Source organism: Melanotaenia boesemani, chromosome 14, assembly GCF_017639745.1.
Source record: "Melanotaenia boesemani isolate fMelBoe1 chromosome 14, fMelBoe1.pri, whole genome shotgun sequence".
NCBI lineage: Eukaryota > Metazoa > Chordata > Actinopteri > Atheriniformes > Melanotaeniidae > Melanotaenia > Melanotaenia boesemani.
In genome coordinates, this window is record NC_055695.1 from 12,551,237 (window position 1) to 12,567,090 (window position 15,854).

The following is a 15,854-nucleotide window of genomic DNA, read 5'->3' on the forward strand; positions in this document are numbered from 1 at the left end:
GGTCGAAATGATGAATCTCACATGATGGATGGAAGGTCCTCGGTGTTGCACATGTTAAAGCGCGTCATGACTTAAAAAATTGTAAAAACAAAAAACAAAAGACAAGAAAGAGCAGAAAAAAGAAACAAAATAACGACAAGAAACTGTGCTTTTTTCCCACCTTCTTAATATTACTACACTGTTTGTCAGTGGCATTGATATATTGTGTTGCTAGCCCTGAAATATTATATTACCATATCTTGGTTGGCTTATGCTCTTGTTCTAACATGATTTACAAAGAAGCAAACTGTTCTTTGATCTCTGGTTTTATTGTATGTTACTTTAAACATAAACCAGAGTGTATTATGAAAAGACACAGACATATACCTAAAATCATACCTGGTCTAGAATAAGCTTGTGTGTGAAATGATAATAGGAAAAGCAGTTTAGAAGGATACAAATAATTTATTATCAGTGATACACTTAAGATTAATGTTTGATGACAAAGTTTTGGTAAAGTTAAGCCCAGAATTCCTCATACCCAAACTCTGAACTGAATGAACTGTTGCTCATCATCTTGGCTGTAAATGACATAAGTAAGTGAGAAATAACTGTGAACTACTCTATTAGAGTTCTGAATTATTCATAGCCTTCTTCTTGCATCTAACTGTGGAGACTAGGGTTGGGCATCTAAGGTATAATGCCGATCCAATACGCATCTCGATACTAAGTATCCGATGCGATATATTAACGATACATGTGTGGCATTTTGCGATGCGGTATGATACGATTTACACCCATATCACGATATGATGCAATAATTCCGTACTATTTAAATAGATCAATTTCATGTAGTAATGTGAAAGAGGATGCAGTGCCAATGAATTAGTTTGATTTTTTATTAACCAAGTAAAGCCAAGACATTTTTACAAACTGTTTTTTCTCTCAGAGCTTGAGTGTTGGTTTACAGTAAGGCCATTTTAAAACACATGGCACATACTTAGGCCATTTTAAAACACATGGCACATACTACTTAGGCCATTTTAAAACACATGGCACATACTACTTAGGCCATTTTAAAACACATGGCACATACTTAGGCCATTTTAAAACACATGGCACATACTACTTAGACCATTTTAAAACACATGGCACATATTTAAGTATTTCCAAGAAAAACAATGTATGAGTGCAATATATACTAAAATATATATGTATTTGCACTCTTTAGAAAGAAGGCTTACAGTTGCACAATAACTGTGATTTCACTTTTCAACTCTGAAAAAACAAGTTTTACAAAGATATATTTTGTCACTGAATATTCAAAACTTAATGTCTTGAACTAGCAGCATTATGCTGCTTTGACTTTTAAACATCAATAACACTGTAAACAACAGGCTAATAAAAAATAAAAAAAAAGTTATTGCCATAGAGCGCGCGGAACTGGTGGCAAGCGGGGCATGGAAAAAATTTTCAATACTTTTCTCACCGCTTCTGGAGCTCGTAGCTACAGGGGGATCCGAGCTGGAGGAAGGGGATGCAGGGACACTGGCAGACGCTTCCACAACAACACCGTGGCGCCGCTTCAAGTGAGATATCAGATTAGTCGTACTGCCCGTGTATTTTACAGATGCGCGGCACATTTTACAAATTGCAGCTGTCTTGTCAAGTCGTCCTTCTTTCTTGTAAAATCCATAGTGTTCCCAAACTTTGGACTTGAAACTAAGTGGAGGATAAATGATCTTGGCGTCCGACATGTTTGTTTTGCTAATTCGTGCTTCCTGACAACTACCTGTGGGCGCATCACTGGCTTCATCCGCGCAGCCCCCATGAGTTGTAGTGTAAACATCCGCAAGTCCGTTGCTTAGGCCTACTTTATGTAGGTCGTTTAAATTATGCGCTAAAACAGGTTGACAACACTTGTTAATAAATAAACACATTCTGTATTAAAAGAATAAGCCGTATCTCAGAAAAACCGATGCATCTCGCAAAAACCGATGCATCTAGATTTGCTTCAAAAGTTTCATTCATCCTCTGCTGCTCTACCGATGCACTCGCATCGTGCACGCGCACGACCGCGTATCGATTCATATCGGTTAATCTTCCCATCCCTAGTGGAGACACATTTTGGTGACATCCAAATTTTAGCACATTGAGCACATTAAAGCACATTGTGTCTGGAGAATAACTAATTCTTGTGCTGCACTGGACATGCTAATGACAGAGAAATCTAAATTATGCAGCCAAAGTGGTCAAGAAACTACAAAGCATGACTTGAATCCCATCCAGATTAACTGCAGGGAACTAAAGACAAGAGCAATGGCAAAGGGTTCTTTAAACCTTTAAGATCACAGCAGAGCAAGAGTGGTTCACAAGGTCAAAAGAGATATGCAAAAAGATTGCAAGAATTTGTGGCAAGATGTACAAATGATGTTGGCCATGACATGTTTAGGACCCATGTCAGAAATCATTACATTATCTAGGGTTCTCTTAGGATTAATATTCAATTTACTACAGTTTAACAAAACGTATCATTAAAATCTAACACAGTAGCTACACTGACACTGCTGTTGTTATCCATTTATGTGTTCTCTAACCCAAATTAATCCACTAATTAAATTCAATCAACTAATCAATCGATTAATCAAAATATATATAAGAGTATGAGTAGTTTGTGTTTGACTTTAGGCCAGGGATGAATGATGGAAATCAACATTAGGAACAACTAAACAATGTGCAGATTCATACTTTTTTATGTCTATTAACGATTTGAGGATTTATGCTGATTATCAAGTAACTGTTTTCACAAAAGTCTATAAACATTCTGGGTCCTTAAATCCAGTGATTTGCTTTATGGCATATTTTACAGTACCGTGAACTTTGTAACAGATCGCTTTGTAACTATCTGTTGTTTACTACCTTTTTATAGCTACTTTGAAATAATTTCAGTAAATCTGCAATTAAGCCAGTCAATGAGTTTGATTGCCATTAGCGGTAAAGGCAGATTTACAATAAACTGAATGCTCAATATGAACAAAACAGTGCAATGGCTTGTCTAACTGTATAACAAGGAAATAAATCCATTTGAATGAGTAAAGACAATTTTATTGTTAAAAAGACAAATATTTGAGAGTGAACTCTGTTTGGGAGACTCTTATGTAATATATACATATATATATATACATATATATATATATATATGTATAAAACTTTCTCCCCTTTTAAATTCATGCCCGTCTGTGTAAGTCTACTTTTCTATTAGTTTCTTTACCAAGTCCTCTTTCTTTATGTGAAACCGTCTCTGCAAAAGTGTCATTGTCTACGTGTGTGTGTGTCTTTCTTTCAGTCTTGAATAGGTAGATAGACATCTGGTTTGTCAAGGTCATTTATTCAACAACCTTGCTCATACACATGGGGTGTGTCACCATGCCAACAAGTCCTGCTCCATCTCTTTATTACCTCTAGATGCCTCTCTGTACAAATTTGTATCTGTATACGTGTGTGTGTGTTCAAGTGTCTGTGGGTTTTTTATAGGTCTTTAGGTAAGTTTTTACACAAACAGAAAGAATGGACCAAAATAACACAAGAAAGATCAAACATGATTAATAATAATCCTTAAAAAAAAAAAAAAAACTAAACACAACAGCAAAGAACAGTTTTTGATGGTATTATTTCTCCACCGAATATCCATATTGTTTTATTATTTATAAGCCCTCTCAAAATAACTCTGCGGGAAGATTGTGAGTATGTAAAGATCCTAGGACCTTAAGTTTCTGGGTATTCAAAAAGAAAAAGAAAAGGTAAAATATAGAACAGATTGTAAAATAAGCACAAGAGTACATCAAAGTAATAAATGAAAAAAATAAAAGGGACAATAACTCAAATTATTCTTAAGGTCCCTCTGTGCCCTCTGCTGTATGAGTCATGCAGTGACCATGTGCATGACAGCTGTCTAGACAAACTAATCAATTATCAAAACTTGCACGAGTGTGTTTACATGTTCAAAACCTTCAGGTTTGAAACAAACGTGGAAGCAATGTTCAGAGAACACAGTGGGGGAAAATTTTACATTCGGTGTCAGTACTTCCATTTGCAATGTGATGCATTTCAACAAAGGGTTTGAATATTAACACACATACACCTTCTCTCTTGCTCTTTCAAACACACACAGTACTTTGATCATGAGCCAGTTTTGCCGTATGGTTTGCACAATATGCTGATTTGGTGCAAAATAAACACCATCTCTGTGGCTTGACACACTCAAACCCTCACACTAGCACACAAAAAGACAACCATCTGTTCTAATGGTGAGTCCAGCTTCCTGCCAAGTTGTTATCAGCTGATTGGCAGAAAAGCACACCAAAAAGATGCCTGTTTAGGGAAGACAGACAGAACATGCTATGTCCCATGACATCTAAAATGAGTGCTTCAACAAAAAGCAGGTGTGTGCAGACATACCATCACAGAAATGTCCAAAGATGTCAACCATGTCTGTCTTACTCAAATATGTCATACAATATAAGATTATCCCAATAAGTTCAGCCACTGAAGGAGAATTGACTCAAAAAATATTCTGTTTCCTGATTGTGCCTGTGATGACACACTGATGATGTAAATGACTCATTTATGTCATCAGAATTCTCATATAATATATATCCTGTTAATGTCAATTAAAAACACCAACTGACACCAACAGTTTGGCAAATATTTCCGTCAACGTACTTAATCTATTTAACTCGAGGCAGAGAGAATACTATTCATCAGTCTGTGCTTTATTTCTGTTCTATCTATCAGCTTTTGACCTTTCTCACCCTCCAGCATTTTCCTTTCTTTCTCCCCCTCTATCTCTTGCTCTCTCTAATACTCTGACAGTTGGGGACTAATATGTTGCAGACTAATCTGGCTTGAACATGCTAAACTAATTAACATGGGATGAAGCAGCCTCACTTATCATTTTACCATATGTACATACATCACACGCCCCAACGCCCTTACGCACACACTCACACGAACTTCCACAAAATGAATGAAACTCTCCGGGGAGAATAAGAAATGATGGTTACCACTTCGGAGAGGAAATGGGGAAGGAGGCCAGACATAAAAAGTAAGAAAAAGAGGTGGAGATATTTGGAACACTGAGGGAAGAGGAGCTATTTCTGGACCATATTCATCCAAGTGTGCTTCAACAAATATTAACATATGGAGCATCGTGCGTGGCCCCCTTGGGCAAATAATAAATAATAAAGCATCATAAAGTACACAATACTTGAATAAAATCTTTCAGTTAAGACAGCAACAAATGCAACACTTTGTCCTCCTTAACTGAACCAAACATTTGCAATTTATACTCTAATTGTATATTTATGACATTGTTTGCAAACCAAATTAAGATTTTAATAAAGAATCTATTATACAAAAATGTTTTAATGATATTCAAGACATATACTTTATGTTAAACTGAAGTTGATACCTTAGTGAAAGCAGAGATACTTTGTGTATAATCAGCTGTTTGCATGACATGTACTTGTCATAGGATGCCGACTGTGGCTACATACTGGTTTCTTGATATTGATTATTGTGCCACAATAGCTTGTTAGCTTTTATTTCGAAACAACATTAAATTCATATACAGCATGTAAGATTTGTTGTTACAAAGTCTTACAAACAAACTTGAATTAAAAGCACAACTTCCTTCATTTAGAGATTTACCTCGACACACGTTGCCATTGTCTGGCTCATAGCCTGCCTTGCAGCTGCAGCTGCCGATGGGAACCATCCACTCTCCATCTCCATTACAATAGAGCTTTATAGGGACATCAACCTCCTCTGCGTTTGGGATGCAGCTTCCACGGGCGATGACCAAAGAGGTGGACTCTGCTCCTGTCAAGGTCTGCACATAATAAAAGTAAAAAAAAAAAAAAAAACAAAACGAAAAGCTTGACCAGCTGCTATAGTTTGATTAAATCACCACCTTTTTAATTTTGTTCTGGTTTTTACCTCAGGGAAAAAAGCAAAATTCTGCACGATGCTGGGACATTTTTTGTAGAAGACTCTAACGGCCAGGAGGGACATGCAAGCACCCAGATCCTGAAAGGCCAAGTGGAACCCTCTGCCTTTGGACAGAGGCCCAAAACTCCTTACTTCTGTGTTCACCTTCATAAGCCTTCCGCCAAAATCAACCTGAGAGAAACTTTCATCTGCCGCAATGGTATCCACCTGAGAGAAGAAAGAAAGGAGCAGAAGGGTAATAGAAGAAGGAAGACATTTTAGTTTGTTACATTATTTCTTACATCAAACACATACTTTTGCTGAGTTAATGCAAAAATGTTGAATGAAGGTGTTTGTGACCACATAAAATAACATTATCAGCCTTAATTAGCTAAAACCTGAATAAGTTATCAGTCCAAAGACACCAGCTAATGGAGTTTTCTTAAGGCATTAGGGTCTATATCAGAATGTATTACTTTTACCCACCATTACTGATGGATTTCTTTATTTTATTTCCGTCATTGCATTATGTTCACTTTAACATTTTTTCAACTTGTACAACACAACAAGAGCTTTTGACTCTTTTTTTTATTTTATTTTTTTTGGATAGTTACCTTTAGAAAAGGGGCATTGGCCCAGTATTCCACCCCTTTGATGCCTTCTGAAACAGTCCTATCAGTTTCTAGGTAGTAGAGGTTGAATGTCTCCTTGCAGGAACCTAGGACACTGGGTATAGAGGCACAATCCCGGACAGTGAAGCGGATCTCCACGTAGATGCGTTGTGATGCCCGTCGATCAATGTAAGTAGTAAGAAGCCAGTTGTTCTGGCTGGGTTCAAACACATTGCACACTTGGTATGTCCTGATGGTGTTGAGGTTCTCATCATAGCCACTCACCTCTTCCCACTAGGGAATGTTTGTGGGAAGAAGGGGCAAGGGGACAAAGCACAGGGAGAAGCGAGACAAAAGGGGTATAATGATTAATGGGTTTACTAAAACATGACACAAATTAAATCTGTTCTATCCCTCCCTCCCTTTCTGTCTCACTCCTTTTTCCTGCCTCCCTCATTTTCTTTTTCTCCCCTCTACCTTGCTCTGTGCTGCACGGGGACAACCATTCATCACAATTAGAGCCACTCACCTCAGTCACATTCGCACAGCAGACCACTGTCACCAGCTAGTTGCCAAGCTGGAATTTAAAGAAGCCAGCTGGGCTCCAGGAAGAGGATGGAAGGACTTATTTTAGTCTACTTTAATTCAATATTTTCTATTTGTCTATTGCAGACTCCTGTGTGCTGCACAATTTCTATGGTTTTTTGAAACACATTCTTTTCTGCATCAGTAGTGGTTAATTAAAATCACCTTGCCACGGTAATTAGGATTTTTGAGTGAGTCATTAATGGACGATTGTAAAGTGTAGTCAAACTGCCTTCCCCATGGTTGCCTGAACATACACAGACACACACACACACACACACACACACACACATCAACACAGCCCACTATTTTACATTGTTCTTACCCCATTGGCAGGAAAAGATATCCAGCCAAGCTCAGCTGTAGCTGTCCTTGTATCCATCATTGTCTCTGTCAGACGAAAAGAGAGACCGACAAGGAGAAAGAGGTGAAAAGAATGAGCTACAGCTGGAGAACAGGTATGAGTTTAAGTAATAGTCAGCTCATTCACCAAATTCAGCACTGCTTTGTGATATGTGCTGTATATATGCATAATACCCCTCTTTGCATAATTTCTGCAAAGCATGTCCCTCTCTTCTCTTCACAATGTGATAAAAACAGATAAGGGTCGTTACCCAACTATATGGGGTGCAGAGGAGTAACACCCACTTGTTATCATCGCCAACTGGCCTATATAATTAAACAGAATGTTGAAATCTTGCTGCAATAGTAGATTGTTAAATATTTTAGGAATACAGTGATGCCTGATGGCCTTGAATGATTAAAAAAGCACCAGAAGTTAGTAGCAGCAGGGGTCAAAAACAGAATGCAGTTTGCAAACACAACAGCTCAACAACAGCATAAAACAAAGCCACTGAGCAGCTACTACAGTAGTGTGACAAGGATGATGGTCAGCAGGGTCAGGGTTATAACAGAGTTAAGCATATATAGTTTAGAGAGTCGTATTGGAAAACTGGAAGAAAATTATGAAATTATAAATGATGAACATGACAAATTGACCCATGGCAAAAGTGTCTATATCTGGACGTGGGAGTGGGATTGATGCATAAAACTTGACTGGACATAATTCATGTACAAACTCACACAATAAGGTCTAGTAATTATTAATTTATTATTTTAGAAAATGCCAAAGAGCACCACTGATGGTGTTTCGGTCCTGGCAACAATGATTTGTTGGAAAGATGTATTAACTTTTTGAATGAGGCTAGTTGAGTCAGACATGTTCTGAACTTGCCTTAAATGACTATCAGTGGTAATTCACCTAAAGGACGATCACTGTTGGCTTCACATCTCAGGTTTGGTGGCTTTTCTGTTATTTCTGCTCCATGTGTGGAAAAACTGATTTAGGCTTTAAAAAAATTGGGTCATTGTCAGGGCTGTAAATCCCAATTTACACTAATCCCATCTAGAAAAAAATCAGATAAGTGAGGTAGACGATCATTTTTCAGGACATAGTATGAGTGAAGCATACTGGTGTGGTTACCAATCCCTCTTAAATCACCTTATGAATCTTTAAAAGAGTACAATAGGCAAAACAGTGATGATTTTGTACCATTTTGTTGCATGGGAAAGTACAGTACACTCAGCATTGCTCTTCCATGCTTCATTTTCCACAACAAAGTACAACCTGAACTTTGAAGATGAACTGAAACAGAGATGGATTCACTGTGTGTTTTCCACTACACTGCACTGATTTAGCATCTCTTTTTCTTTTATATAGCAAGAATGACTTATAAGAGAGCAGCCTGTGGTTATTGCACTGTATACATTTTCAACAGGCCATATCTTTAAATGTTTGATTATATTTTTAAAGTGATCCTTGTGACTGAACAGTACAGTTCCACTTCAATGGAGAAAAAAATACTAAACAAAACAATCTCTGTATTAATACTGATGGTTAAAAAACATATAATATATAAAGCAAGACATCCAAGACTTCTGTTGTATATATTTCTGCCAGAATTTCAGAAAACTTAACAGAAGGGTGTGTGCTGAGTGTGTGTGGTACTGCAGAAACATTGTTTACACACAAGTTGTGATTTCAAATGAGCACTTAATCTGCCTGTGGTCACATGACTGTATAGTATCCACTTGGCTCACCAGTAACTTCTACTGAGGTGAAACAAATAAAAAAGTGTGATTATCACTGATGTGGTATTACCAGCAGTTGAAAACCAAAATTTAAGCCCTATTGTACCATGTAAAAAAATATATTAAAAAAAGAAGCCATTTGAAACTGATCAAGGTGACCAGGATTTAAAAAAGCAACATAAAAAGGACCTATATCATTTCAGACAGATGGCTTTAATATTATAGCTAAATAATCTCATTAACAGCTCATGTTGCTTTGTGACACTGGGAATTAGCATAACATAAACAGATTACTAATTCCATACATGTAAAACTAGTCAACAGCTGTGCTGAATGAAAAAATGACTGTATGTGAATGTTTGTGGGTTGCACTAAGCTGATTTGAGTGCCACTAATGACTTCTTGTTGCATCAAACTGACACCCCCTCCAGATCAAACTAACCACACATGCAAATATTCAGCTTAATTCATCAGTTTAGCTAAATTTTATCTAAATTACGCCATACCACACATAAATACACAGTAAAACATTAATTAAATTCCAACTGAGCAAGCACCGGCTCAGTAACGTCTCACACAGTACTTCACAAACCTACTCATTCCCCCTCAGATTACAACAAAGGTGTAACCCAGGTAATTAAAATTCATTAACACATCTTTATGACAGCAAAAAAATACTAGATGACAACACTAATTTAATTTAACCATTCTACAGAGGAAATATTATTGTTTGAGCAGATATAAGAAATATTTAGTCACACTATGAGGTTTTGCAAAGTCGGGAGGATGGAAAATTTTGAAATAAGATTAATTTAATCACAAGATGATTTGTTTACATTAACATTTGCATATTAATTACATTAACCATACATGATCGCATGCATATTCATTTTGGTTTGGTAGAGTGAGTAGAAGAGAAACCACACAAACCACGACACCTCTGTTGTTGCTTGTGGTTAAATTAAACAAATGTGAGCAAAATTAATAGTGACACGACACAGCAAGTGGACATGCTGAGATGCTTGCCAGCATAAGTTAGCTGGCAGGCTACAAACACAGATCCTAACACAGAACTCTTTGTAAAAAAACAGTGAGAAGGTTCATTGAGATTGTACCATGAGGCAGCCACAGGCAAACAACGCTCGATTCAACATGCACTCCTCCTCTTGCACTTTTTCGTACTGTCACCTTGCCTCTCATTATCTGCTCCCCTCCTCCTTACACTCTCCTTATGTTCACCCCCTTCTTCATTCCACCTCACAATCTTTCATCCCTCCTCTACCTTGGGTGCTTCTATTTTTTTCTTATTTTTGTCAGCAAGCTCCCCTAATTACAGCAAAACCTAGTTTCTCAGCACTCCCTGGAGACAGAAGGTCGTTTTGGATAATGAAATGCTTGTCACGCAAAAAGATGTAGTCAACTATCAAACTCCTGGACCAAAGCTTATTCAAACTGTCATAAGTTTCACTGTCTAATTTGTAGCTTCAGTGCGTTTAGAGGCACATTGTCAACAAAGATTTTTACACGACGATGCACAGCAGAATACAGGCACTTCATTTCTACAGCATGCATATTTTGCCTATAAAGAGCCCTTTGAAGTTTTGGGTTTCAAATAGCCGAACCAGAGAAAAATTATAATAAAGTGTTAAATCCACAATGCAGGCAGAAAAATTTGTTGAAAAGATCCATCTTCCAGCAAAGTCTCAAAAAGAATGGGTTTAATTCAGTGCTTTGCTTTGGGAATAGAACAATGGTGCAACCACACTACCATCTTCCTGCTTCAAATCTTGGCATTCAAGGCACACCTTCAGGCAAATTCACCGCATGCTTTGTTTATAATACATTTATTGAAAAATGATTGCACCACTTTACCCAGAGTCTTTTGGGAGGTCCACGTAATTCATTTTTTGATGTTATTACATTTTGCTCACTGCTTGAACATTGACACCCAAAAGCAAATCAAACAAACAAACAAACAAAAAAAAAATTCTAAATCATATTTATGTAATAAAACACTTCTGTGTTCATTAGAGCATCAATAAATCCTAAAGAATCTGCAGTTTCTTATTTGGTTGATCCAGAGTGCAAAACCAAAACAGTCTCAATGTATTGATAAAAGCTGCTCAAACAGACAAATCATTGACACTTAGGAATAAACTACTGAAGCAAACTCAAGTTGACTAATCAATTAATTCACTGATATTTTAAATGTAACCTTTAGTTATTACAGTTATTACAGATTTGAACAAATCACTGACTACAGCTGAATAAATGTGCAAACACGCCTTGTGAATTCTCTTCTTAAATCAGGAAAATAGACTAATCAGAAGAAAAAGAGACCAGTACAGCATTTGATGGTCTGTTCTGGGCTTATTAGCGTCTACTCATCATTCTAATTAACAGTACACTGCACACACCTCTCTGCACATAATAGGGAATGCTCTCCGATCATCCTAATTACTTTTGACACATTGGAGGATGTGATCGCAGTGTGCCTCCCACCCCCGCAGAGGTGCACCCCCTCAACCAGCACTACATCCCTGAACAAAGCCAAAAGCTATTTTATGGCAGAATAAACAGCAGTTAATCTATAGCAGTGAACGATCCTGTTAAATCACTGGTGTGTCTCACAAGGGAGAAAGGAAATATTTCCATAACAGATGCTGGAGCAGATGCAATTCCACTGTTCTGCCTTGTTTCTCTTTCTCTCCTTTTTCTTTTACTTTTTCTTTATGCCTGTGATGTTTAAGCACTAGAGGTCAAATGACAAGTGAGGTCAGTACATCTTATGCTAATTAGCGAAGTGTGTTCTAACCAGATTAGTCTGCTGCTCAAAGACTGCAATTAGTCCTGATTTATATGCCTGTGTATGTGTGAGAGAGGGGTGTGTGTGCTTGCACACTTCTTCTTCTGGACCCTATCCAGCTGCTGTCAGGCTGGAGGTGGGGTACACCCTGCAGATGTCGCCACTCCATCATAAGACCATCACAGACAAATGAGACAAACGACTATTCACACTCATGCTTACTCACAGAATCACCAATTAATGTCGTGATCTTGGTTTGTGTTCTTGGTTTTTGGTATTTATGGTCTTGTCATGTTTAGTTTTGTGTTGCTTTCTGCTTCTTGTCATTAGTGCACCTGGTTTGATTGCACCTGTTTCCATTTAGTTCTCCTGTGTATATATACCCCTTGGTTTCATTTATCCCGTAAGTCCATTGCTACTGTTATTGGTTAGTCTTGTTTGTTTGTTTAGTCTTCATGTGCTGTTGAAGTGCCAAGTTTAGTCCCACAGTATTGCCTTTACAAACTTTTGTTTTTTTTATAAGTTTAGTTTTGCTTATTAAAATCATATCCTGAATTCATCTGCCTCCTGCTTCACAAGCCTGCATTTGGGTCCGCACCTCTCATCCACGCTACAGTTCTGACAATTAAGAAAACATGCATTTCTTTTAGACTGCAGGAGGACGTTGGAGGACCCCTGAGAGAACCCACATATTCACCAGTGACCACCTTGCTGTGAGTCTATGGCACTAGCATCCACAACCCTAAATAAGTATACAAATAAAAAATATTCTGGTCCTAGCCAGACATTAATATGAGAAAATAATGTGTTTAGGATCATTGTTTTTGTTGCACAAGGCTGTTGGGATGATGTTCCCACATTTCACTCTCACTTACAGAGGATCTCATGGTCAGCTCGATGACTGCAAGTTGTCCAGGTGCCAAAGCTGCAAAGCAAGCCCAAATCATTACCTCCTCTCTTCGACAGCTGGTATGAAATGTTTGTATTTGGTTTTCACCAAACATGCTGCTGTTCATCATGGTTAATCTTTCTGAAGGACGTTGTTCCACAGGTCTCATGGTTTATTCAGACGAAACTTCAAACCTCAGTTGTATTTGTATCTTTTGAGAAAGATGACTTTCTCCAGCAACTCTTCCAAACAAGCCATATTTGCTCAAATTTTATAGTTCAAAACATTACCATTTAACATTTCAGTTAAGACCTTTAATGCCATAGAGATGTTCATTTCTTTTGGATGATATTAAGATCAATATTTTTTAACAAACTGTTGAGATAACAGCTAATAATATAGTAACATTAGGTAATGGTCAAATCTAGAAACATTAATGGGAAAACAAACCCTTGTAACAAAGTAACAAACTTATTTTTGTTATTACACCAAGTGTTAGAGATAGAGATATTTCCACATATTTCTAATTTGCTCTACCAAATGACAGAGCAGGCTATTGAAGAGTTAACATGTAGCTCTTGGGTTTCTTGCAATTTTTGCTGGAAGCACAGACTGGTCTAGGCAAGTCCATTCCTGAGAAGACTATACTGTCTTGAATGTTTTCTTTTTGTTTTGTTTTTTTACTTGTCAATAATCCTATTCACTGTGAAATGATAGACTCTGAATTGCCTTATAACCTTTACCAGGTTGATGGGCAGCAACAGTTCTAACTTCTCTAATATAATTGCTGATGTCATTCCTATGTGGCATCGCATTAACACACACCTGAAACCTTCCACCCAGTAAACTGCATGAAACATCTGTCTGTATGGAGGTGCTCAGACCTTTCAGATCTTGGGAAGCTTTTGTGTAAATCAGTGTCCTCAAAAAACATAGAAAGTCACACATAGTTTGAGTATGATGTGTAAACTTTATGCACATATGCCTCTGACTAACAGGCTGAATTTATGGCTGAGAATATCACACCCGTGGTTATGGAAGCACACAAAAATAACACAGATGAGCAAATACATACAAACCAAACACGCTAAAAGCCCTCCTAGGGAGCGAGACGTCATGCCACCCGCAGAGACAGTCGTTGACCAATCAGCCGTTCAAGCGGAATGACAGCATCACGGATAGACAATTCAGTCAAGAGCGCACACATTCAGAAGCAGATGAGCACTTAAATATAAACCCTCTTTCTTTCTCTCTCTCACACACACACAAACTCATTTCATGCACATGCCTCCCAAAATCAATTGCAAAAACAGTTACAGGCCAGGGAACACTGCTCGCTAAATACCTTGTGGCCAGAAAAAGCTTAGTGCAAATGTACCCAGGAAATTTGATGAATAATCAAACAAAAATTGGGCTGAATTCAATTAATAAAAAAAGAACTAAATATTCTAAGCTTGGTATCCCATTCTCATGTCTTATTACCACTCTTATCTGCACAAAGTCCCTTTCTTCCAAACTCAGGCTTGTACAAACAGCCCGTTAAGTCTCATCTAACAATTTCCTTTCTCAACATCACTCTGAAGCACTGGCTAATTGGAGGAGCCTGTTGTCTTCAAAGAGTCTGCTCAGCAGTTCAGAAACCCACTGTATCAGCACAAATAGACTTAACTATGCAACAACTGTAGAGTTATATGAGGATCTGCAGATGCAGAAAAAAAACAATACTGCTAGAAAAGCATGGCAACATCCTGCAATTTACTAAAGAGATACTTTTTGAGGTCTTATTTAAAGGTATACTAAGTGGTATATTGTTTTTGAATTGCCAGTGATTTTCTCAGATTTTGTAAGCATTATTTTTCAAAACAGCATTTTGTTTCATTATAAACATCAGATGTTGGCTCTTTACACTATAATTGCATCACCGTCTATATATAGATATATATATTTATGATACTGAAATTATTGGTGCTTACAACCTCAAAGGGGACATTCTATGCTAAAATTACTTTAAGTGTTTGGGAGTGTCTCTTAGGGTGATCTGAGTGACTACCAGACCAAAAACTCACATAAAAAACACTTCTTTAGGGATTCCCTGACTTTAGAATTAAGATTTTTTTTTAATCAAGCAAATGTGACATCTGCGCATTTATTACATCATAACAGAGAAATAATAATGAATTTAATTTATTTCTGTATTGTGTTGCAGTGTTACAACTAAAAACAAGTTCTCAAAGTTCACAAGAAAGACTAAGCTTTGTGGATCCTTTCAGATACCTAAAATTGTTAGCTAGCAGACTAGCTTAGCTCAGTAACACATCAAGATGGTACCTATTTTAGCTAGAAACAATCACTCCAGCTGTAATTCATCCTGATCAGACCGGCTTCATTAAAACAGGAATATATCAGACAGCACAAATAGATTCTTTAACTTAATTGATATCACACAGCAAAAAGAAACTAAAACTATAATAGTATCATTAAAGGCAGAAAAAGCTTTTGACAAAGTAATCTGGAAATTTATTTTAAGCATTCTACATAACTTTACTTAATTTACTATAATTAAAATGTTCGTACTAGAGTTTTTGAAGGGGAATTGTGTTTTTCTGTGTGAAATAGTTTCCTGCTAAATTCTTAAGTTTTTTATGTCTGAGTTTGTTCATTGGGGTTTGTGATGTGGTCATCTAAGGAAGGAAGTCCACTCTGCTTTAATGAAAGTGTCAAAATCAGGCTCATTATTATTCATATTACTATCCAGCAACTGACACCTGGGTGTGTTATTATGTAGATGTATGGAAAATAATATATAAACTAAGGCTGGGACATCAACATGTTTACTATGAATGATTAATTACAAAAAAGGAATGCATGTAAAAAATGTACGCATTAAATCGCAGATTGCATTCCA

General features: G+C 37.2%; 1 long non-coding RNA gene and 1 pseudogene across 1 annotated transcript; one reads left to right on the forward strand and one right to left on the reverse strand.

Annotated features, from left to right (window-relative positions):
• LOC121653038 overlaps positions 1 to 15,854 on the reverse strand; it is an 87,111-nt pseudogene that overhangs the window by 47,088 nt on the left and 24,169 nt on the right.
• On the forward strand, positions 1,128 to 14,740 carry LOC121653040. Its single transcript, XR_006012728.1, has 4 exons — positions 1,128 to 1,365; positions 1,400 to 2,109; positions 5,620 to 5,623; positions 14,728 to 14,740. It is a non-coding gene; the product is annotated as an uncharacterized LOC121653040 (long non-coding RNA).